Raw genomic sequence first — 8,429 nt, forward strand, 5'->3', positions numbered from 1 at the left:
ACTAGGCCACACCCCTTCCCCCACATACCAGTTAAACATCGATCAAAGGTATTTATTGAACGCTTACTACTTGCAGAGTACTGTACTGAGCACTTGGGGTAGTACAATGCAATAGACTTGGCAAACGCGTCCCCTGGCCATGAGGAGCTGACAGTCTGGAGTCTAAAAATAGCAGCTTTTTGATTTTCCTATATCCGTGTCTTAGAACTTCAATATTTTTGCTTCATGAATGTGATGAATGTGAGGCAGGGGAGGGAAATGAGAAGGTTTGCCCATAGGAATAGGGATTTTGAGGCTTTTCTGCTGTTCCGTTTGTTCCCTAGCGGATAGGGCACGGTCCTGGGAGTTGGGAGGACCCACGTTCTACTCCCGGCTCTGCCACTCATCTGTAATGTATTCATTTTATATTAATGTCGGTCTCCCCCTCTAGACAGTATGTTCATTGTGGGCAGGGAATGTGTCTATTATATAGTTCTATTCTACTCTCCCAAGTGCTTAGTACAGTGTTCTGCATGTAGTGAGTGCTCAGTAAATGGGCTTGACTGACTGAGGGGGACAATAGGCGAGTCACTTCACTTCTCTGGTCCTCAGTGACCTCACCTGTAAAAAGGGGATTAAGACTGTGAGCCCCATGGAGGACATGGACTGTGTCAAACCGTGATTACCTCGTATGTACCCCCGCACTTAGAACAGTGCCCGGCAGGTAGTCGATCATATTTATTGAGTGCTCACTGTATGCAGAGCACTGTACTAAAACCCCGGAAGGCCTTCACCGACTGAGCCTCCTTTCCTCTTCTCCCACTCCCTGCTGCATCGCCCTGACTCGCTCCTTCTATTCATCCCCTTCTCCGAGCCCCACAGCACTTATGTCCGTATCTGTCATTTATGTATTTCTGATATGCATATTGCCCCTTTCCCCCTCTAGACCGTAAGCTCGTTGTGGGCGGGGAAGGAGTCCGTTTATTGTTCTATTGTACTCTCCCAAATGCTTGGCCCAGTGCTCTGCTTTCATTCATTGACTCGTTCATTTGCATTTATTGAGCGCTTACTGTTTGCAGACCCCTGTACAAAGTGGTTGGAAAGTACAATCCAGCAACAAGCACACAGTAAGCACTCAATAAATATTACTGACTGATTGACTCTTCAGCCTGGCTCTCTCCCTCTTTTATTTTTCCCCCTTTAAATGACATTTGTTAGGTGCCCATTCTGTGTAAAGCACGGTTCTAAGCACTGCAGTAGGTACAAGCTAATCAGGTTAGGCACGGGGACTGTCATTCATTCAGTCAGTCATTTATTGAGCACTTACTGTGTGCAGAGCACTGTACTAAGAGCTTGGAAAGTACAGTTCAGCAACAGAGAGAGGCAATCCCTGCCCACTTTGGGCTTACATTTTAGAAGGGGAGAGACAGACATCAAAAACCAGGAAGCAGGCATCAGTGGCATCAATGTAAATTAATAGAATCAGAGATCTGTATCCACATCAGAACAAGTAAAACAGGCATTAATAGAAATAAATAGAATTATAGATATGTACATATATACACAAGTGCTGTGGGGCGGGGGGGTTAGAGCAAAGCGAGCGAGTCGGGGGAATGTGGGGTGGTGGGGGGAGCTGATGAAAGGAGGGGCTTAGACTGGGAAGGCCTGCTGGAGGAGGTGAGCCTTCAGTAACGCTTTGAAGTGGGGGAAGTGTGATTTGTTTGGTGGACATCGGACACTTCCCTGTCCCACATGGGGTTCTGAGTCTTAAATCTCCATTTTACAGATGGGAGTACTGAGGCTCAGAGCAATGAAGTGACTTGTCCAAGGTCACACAGCAGACAATTGGCGGAGCTGAGTGTAGAACCCAAGTCCTCTGACTCCCAGGCTGGTGATCTGCACACAGTACGCCTTCAGTAAATATGACTGATTGATCGGTGGCTCTTTCCACTAGGCCACACCCCTTCCCCCACATACTGGGGAAACATGCATCAAAGGTATTTATCGAACACTTACTCTGTGCAGAGCACTGTATTAAGCACTTGGGAGAGTACAGTGCAATCGAATTGGCCAACACGGTCCCTGCCCATTAGGAGCTTACAGTCTGGAGTCTAACAAAACAGCTTTTTGCTTTTCCTATTTCCGCTTATTAGAACTTCAAGATTTTTGGCTTCATAAATGTGATGAATGCGAGGCAGGGGAGAGAAATGAGAAGGTTCGCCTGTAGGAAGTGGGATTTTAGGGTTGTTTTTTTCCCCTTTTAAATGACATTCGCTAGGTGCTTACTGTGTGTCGAGTGTTTATTACTCTATTTGTTTTACTTGTACATATCTATTCTATTCATTTTATTTTGTTAATATGTTTTGTTCCCTGTCTCCCCCTTCTAGACCGTGAGCCCATTGTTGGGTTAGGGACCATATCTATATGTTGCCAACTTGTACTTCCCAAGAGCGTAGTACAGTGCTCTGCACACAGTAAGTGCTCAATAAATATGATTGATTGATTGATTGATTGATTGAAGCACTGGGGTAGGTACAAGCTGATCAGGTTGGGCACAGTCCCTGCCCTACATGGGGCTCACAGTCTTCACCTCCATTTTACAGAAGAGGTAACTGAGGCCCAGAGAAGTGAAGTGCCTCTCCCGAGGTCACACCACAGACAAGTGCCAGAGCTGAGGTTCGAATCCAGGTCCTCTGGCTTCCGGGCCCTGGCTCCAGCCACTAGTCTAGGCTGCTTCTCCACAGCTTTTGGGAAGAAGTCACCAGCCAAGTCAAATGGGGCTCAATCTCCGGCCCATCTCCCTGGCTCGTTGTGGGCGGGGAATGCATCTGTTTATTGTTGCATTGTACTCTCCTAAGTGCTTAGTACAGTATTGTGCACACAGTAAGCACTCATTCTTTATGATTAAATGAATGAATGAATGAATAGCTCGGCCCAGCTCACCTCAACTCGGGCCCCTTGAGTACCTCGACTCGGCTCAGGCCCCAGAACGGTCAGATCCACGACTTGGTCCTGTTGGCATCCAATTCTTCCCAGTGTCAAAATCCATTTGGAAGAACCCCCCCGTGAAAACTAGGGGAGAATGGAGGGAGGGGATGGGTGTGGAATATCATCCGAGGCCCTTTATATGTCTGTTAACTAACCATGTTGTCGATCGGTCCAACAACCATTTGTCAACCAGGTTGGACAGCGGGTCGTATTTATTTAGCACTTACTGTGAGCAGAGCAGTGTATTAAGCACTTGGGGGGCCTTCCTCTACCAAGCCCTCCTTTCCTTTTCTCCCCCACCCCCCACCCCCACCAGCCCCAGAACACTTATGGCCATATCTGCCGTTGATTACATGAATGTCTGTCTCCCCCTGTAGAATGAGAGCTTACTGTGTGTAGAGCACTGTACTAAGCTCCTGGGAAAGTACACTGTAACACATATAGTCACATACCCTGCCCACAGGGATCTTACAGTCAAGGGGTAGGGGGGACAGACATGAATATAAATCCATAAGTTCTAGGTCCCTACATAAGCACTGTGGGGCTGAGGGAAGGGTGAATCAAAGGGAGCCAATCCAACTGCATTTTTTTTTTTGTTTTAACTGGTATTTGTTAAGTCTTCCCATGTGCCAGGTACTATGCCAGTCTGGGGGAGATACAAGCTCATCAGATTGGACACAGTCCATGTCCCACACGGGGCTCACAGTCTTCATCCCCATTTTAACTGAGGTGCAGAGAAGGGAAGCAGTTTGCCTAGTGTCACCTAGCAGGAAAATGGCAGAGCTGCGATTAGAACCCAGATCCTTCTGAGTCCCGGGCCCATGCTCTGTCCATTAGGCCACACCGCTTGTCCAAAAATCATTGACTTTTTCTGAACTCCTCGTGCTTTCTTTCAATGGTATTTAATGATTGTTTTCATTCACTCATTCATTTAATTCTATTTCTTGAGTGCTTGCTGAGTGCAGAGTGCTGTACTGAGTGCTTGGGAGAGTACAAATAGAACAATCAACAGACATATTCCTTGCCTACAATGAGCTTACAGTCTGGAGGGGGGAGAAAGACCTTAATATAAATAAATGAATGGCAGAGAGGGACACGAATGCTGTGGGGCTGGAGGGGGGGGGGTGGATGAATGAAGGGAGCGAGTCAGGGAGAAGAGGAGAGGGAGACTTAGGGAAGGGCTCTTGGTGCAGAGCCCCATGTGAGATGCCTGGGACAGTCCCATACGCAGGAGACACTCCCCCTGCCTCGAACGTTCTGATCTCCCCTGAACCACGCCAACCGTTCTTGGTTCTCTTTCATTATGGGGAAAGACCTAGTAAGTGTCAAACATCATTCTCCTTATAAATCCCTAAGCAATTGGGGAACATTTCTCGGCTACAGTTTGAACAGCAACTTCTGTCTTGCTCTAGCCACCATTAGTGGGGTAGCAACCTTCCTTCTCAGTTCCCCCACCCCCACATTCCCCCCTCCCAGCCTCACAGCACATAGGTCTACATCTGTCATTTATTTGTATTGCTGTCTGTCTCCCCAGCTCTAGACTGTAAGCACCTTGTGGGCAGGGAAGGCGTCTGTTTATAATAAATACGATTGATTCATTCAGTCGTATTTATTGAGCACCTACTGAGTGCAGAGTACTGTACCAAGCGCTTGGGGAAGTACAATTCAACTATAAACAGTGACATTCCCTGCTCACGATGAGCTTTCAGTCCAGAGAATTGTTGTATTGTCCTCTCCCAAGGGCTTAGTACAGTGCTCTGCGTACAGTAAGAACTCAAGGAATACGATGGAATGAATTGAATGATCAATGAATAGACATAAATGATTTCTCTTCATGTCCATCTCCCTCTCTAGACCGTAAGCTCATTTTGGGCAGGGAGTGTGCTTACCAACTCTTGTATCATACTTTTTCACGTGCTTAGTACAGTGCTCTGCAGGCAGTCAGCACTTACTTGCCTGCTGTGTGTCCTTGGGCAAGTCACCTAACTTCTCTCTGCCTCTGCTCCCTCATCTGCAAAATGGGGAGTCAAGCAGTCTGTGACCTTGGGGAAGTCATTTCACTTCCCTCAGCTTCTCTTTCCCCTGTTTTCAAGGGTTCACTACCCTTTCTCCGTCCTCTTTGGACTGGGACCTCCTTCTGGGGCAGATTGGGTCGGACCTGGTGATCTTGTACATATTTATTCTATTTATTTTATTTTGTTAATATGTTTTGTTGTGTTCTCTGTCTCCCCCTTCTAGACAGTGAGCCCACTGTTGGGTAGGGACTATCTCTATATGTTACCAACTTGTACTTCCCATGCGCTTAGTACAGTGCTCTGCACACAGTAAGCGCTCTATAAATTGAACGAATGAATGAATGAATGAATGAATGAATGGTCCCAGTGCTTAGTATAGTGCTTGGCACATCGTAAACACTAACAGATGCCACAATTATTACTGTAGTCATCATTGTTATTAGGAGAGGAAAACTAATGTCTGTCATTCCTAGTAGACTTGAAGCTCCCTTGAGGACAGGGATCCTGCCTACTTGGAAGAAGAACTTCACGAACTGTTCGTTGTGTTTAGAGGGTAGGTCAGGGACAAGTTTATGTCTCTGGGTGCTAGCAGGGAGTGCTGGTTAAGTGGCAAAGTTTTCTCTGTCCATCAAGGCCAGCTCAACCTCAAGCAATACAGAGTTTCTTTCCATACCGTTGGTATGACATTCATATTATCAGAAGAATACAATAAAGAATACAACGGAAGACAATACAGTCAAGAATCCAGTATCTGTATCAGAAGAATACAGAGAGAAATGCTTTAAAATAGAACACAGTAAACCCCACAGGCATTTTCCATCCAACCCCAGATCCGCTTTGTTCTAGGAGATCTGATACTACTGCTAAGCAGGTCCAGGGGTCTTGATTAGCACAAGAGAGCAGTTTCACCTTTGTAACTATGTTGTCCTGAGTAAATCCAGTGAAATGACTGGAGTCACTCCAAAAGCCAGAATTGTCTTGAGTCAATCAAGTTAAGTGATTTGAGTGGTCAAGCAGGCCTAGGGCTGAACCAGCTGGGAGAGGGAGGTCAGAGACAAAGAAAGGGGGACAACTGCAGGACCAGTTGAACCTAGTACTTCTACACTACCAACTTCAAGCATCGTGCCCTAGTGGGAAGAGCACCGGCCTGGGAGTCCGAGGATCTCGGTTCTAATCCCAGCTCTGCCAGTCGCTCACTATGGCACTTTGGCCAAGATGCTTCGCTTCTCTGTGCTTCAGTTTCCTCACCTGTAAAATGGGGATTCAATACCTATTCTCCCTCTGATTTAGACCGTGCCCCCCATGTGGGATGGGGACTGTGTCTGAACCGCTGAACTCGTACCTGCCACAGCACTTAGGATCTTGCTTGACACATAGTAAGTGTTTACTAAATGCCGTTATTATGACTATCATTATGATTATCGGTAGTAGTAACTCTACTGTATTGTTCTCTCCCAAGTGCTCAGCACAGTGGCATTTATCGGATCTGGTATTTACCTGCACTCAGTGGATACCATCGATTGACCAACCGATTGAAAATTTGGATAGATCGAGTCCTTTGCCGTGGATGTGTCCAGCTCAGATTCCTAAATCCTTCAGCCCCAAGGTGACCAGACACCCGCAAAAGCCAGCCCCGCAGAGGCTTGAGCCACGGAAAGGTGGCGGTCCGCCACCCGGGACCCACAGACGGAGGGCCGGGCCTTCCTCCGGAGCGACCCTGGGCGGCCACAGCTCTCAGCGTCCGCCCCGTCGGCCGGGCCTCCCCTCTCCATCATCCGATTGCCGGTATTTATCGAGCACTAAGTTCGTGCGGAGCCCTGGACTGAGCTCCCGGAGGGTCCAATCCAACAGACTCAGCAGACATGTCCCCTGCCCGTCACAGGTTTACGGCCTAGAGGGTGGAGACGGACATTGATGGGAATAAATAATGGGCAGAGATGTTTCCTGCCCATATAAAGAGCTTTATTGTGCCAATGGGCCCAAGGACAAAGACCTGCCTCCTCCAAACCACCCATCGGTGGTCTTCCTTTGCCAGACCAGGGTGGTACGGATGACAAGGATGACGAAAACTGTTGGTCTATTTGTTCAGTTGTATTTATGGAGCGAGTTTCTGTGTGCAAAGCACCGTACCAAGTAGTTGGGAGAGTACAGCACAACAATATAACGGACACGTTCCCTGCCCACGACGAGCTCACAGACTAGAGGGGGAAACAGGCATTAATAGAAATGAATAAATTCCAGCTGGCTGGCCCATGGTAAGTGCCGACCGCATGCCCAACACCGGGACGGATGGGGGATGTTCCAGTCGGACACGGTCCCCGCCCCTCACGGGACTCCCAGTCTGGCGGGGAGGGCCCCCCTGTCTCTCATTGTATCGTCCTCTCTCACGGGGCTTAATACAGTGCTCTGCACCCAGTAAGCGCTCAATAAATACCAGTGACTGACTGACTGCCTCCTGCATCTGACAGCCCGGAGGTTCTTGAGGAGCAGGGAGACGGGGCCTGAACGTTTTTGTAGAGCAATTACTCATCTCTCTTTTTCCACCCGTATATTCAGCGTGTCACCGGATCCTGTCAGTTGAACCTTCACACCGTGAATAAAATCTGCTCCCTGCTCTCCATCCAAACGGGTAGCAAGCAAATCCGAGCGCTCGTCCTTTACCGCTTCAGTGGCTGTTTCGGCCTCCTGCCACTCCTGCCCTTACTTCACTCTGCTGCCCGGATGATTTTGCTACAGAAACACTCAGTTCCCGTCTCGCAACTCTTCAAGAACCTTCAGAGATTGCCCGTCCACCTCCGTGTGGAGCAGAAACTCCATACCGGGCTTTCAAGCTCTCAGTCGCCTTGCTCCCTTCTTCCTTCCCCTTGCCGCTCCCCCAGTCCATCCTGGAATGCCCTCCCTCTTAATAATAATAGCAATGATGATGGCCTTTGTTAAGTGTTTACTATGTGCCAAGCCCTCTTACCTAGGCACTAGGGTAGATACAGAGTAATCTGGTTGTCCCACGTGGAGCTCACACTTTTAATCCCCATTTTACAGATGAGGTCACTGAGGCACAGAGACGTGAAGCGACCTGCCCAAGGTCACACAGCAGACAAGTGGCGGAGCTGGGATTGGAATCCACGTCCTCCGACTCCCAAGACGGTGCTGTTTCCACTAAGCCACACCGCAGCTCGTCTCCGACAGACGACCGCTCTCCGCACCCTCCGAGACTTATTGCAGGCACGCCTCTTCCGGGCAGCCTGACCCCGCTAAGTCCTCATTTGTTCTCCCACTCCATTCTGCATCGCCCTGATCTTCTCCCTTTATTCACCTCACTCCCTCAGCCCCCACAGCCGTTTTGTCCGTATCTGCAATTTATTGATTTATTTACATTTACGTCCATCTCCCCCTCTGGACTGCAAGCTCGTTGTGGGCGGGGAAGGTCTTGTTTATAAGGTCTTATTG

Source organism: Tachyglossus aculeatus, chromosome 20, assembly GCF_015852505.1.
Source record: "Tachyglossus aculeatus isolate mTacAcu1 chromosome 20, mTacAcu1.pri, whole genome shotgun sequence".
NCBI classification, from domain to species: domain Eukaryota; kingdom Metazoa; phylum Chordata; class Mammalia; order Monotremata; family Tachyglossidae; genus Tachyglossus; species Tachyglossus aculeatus.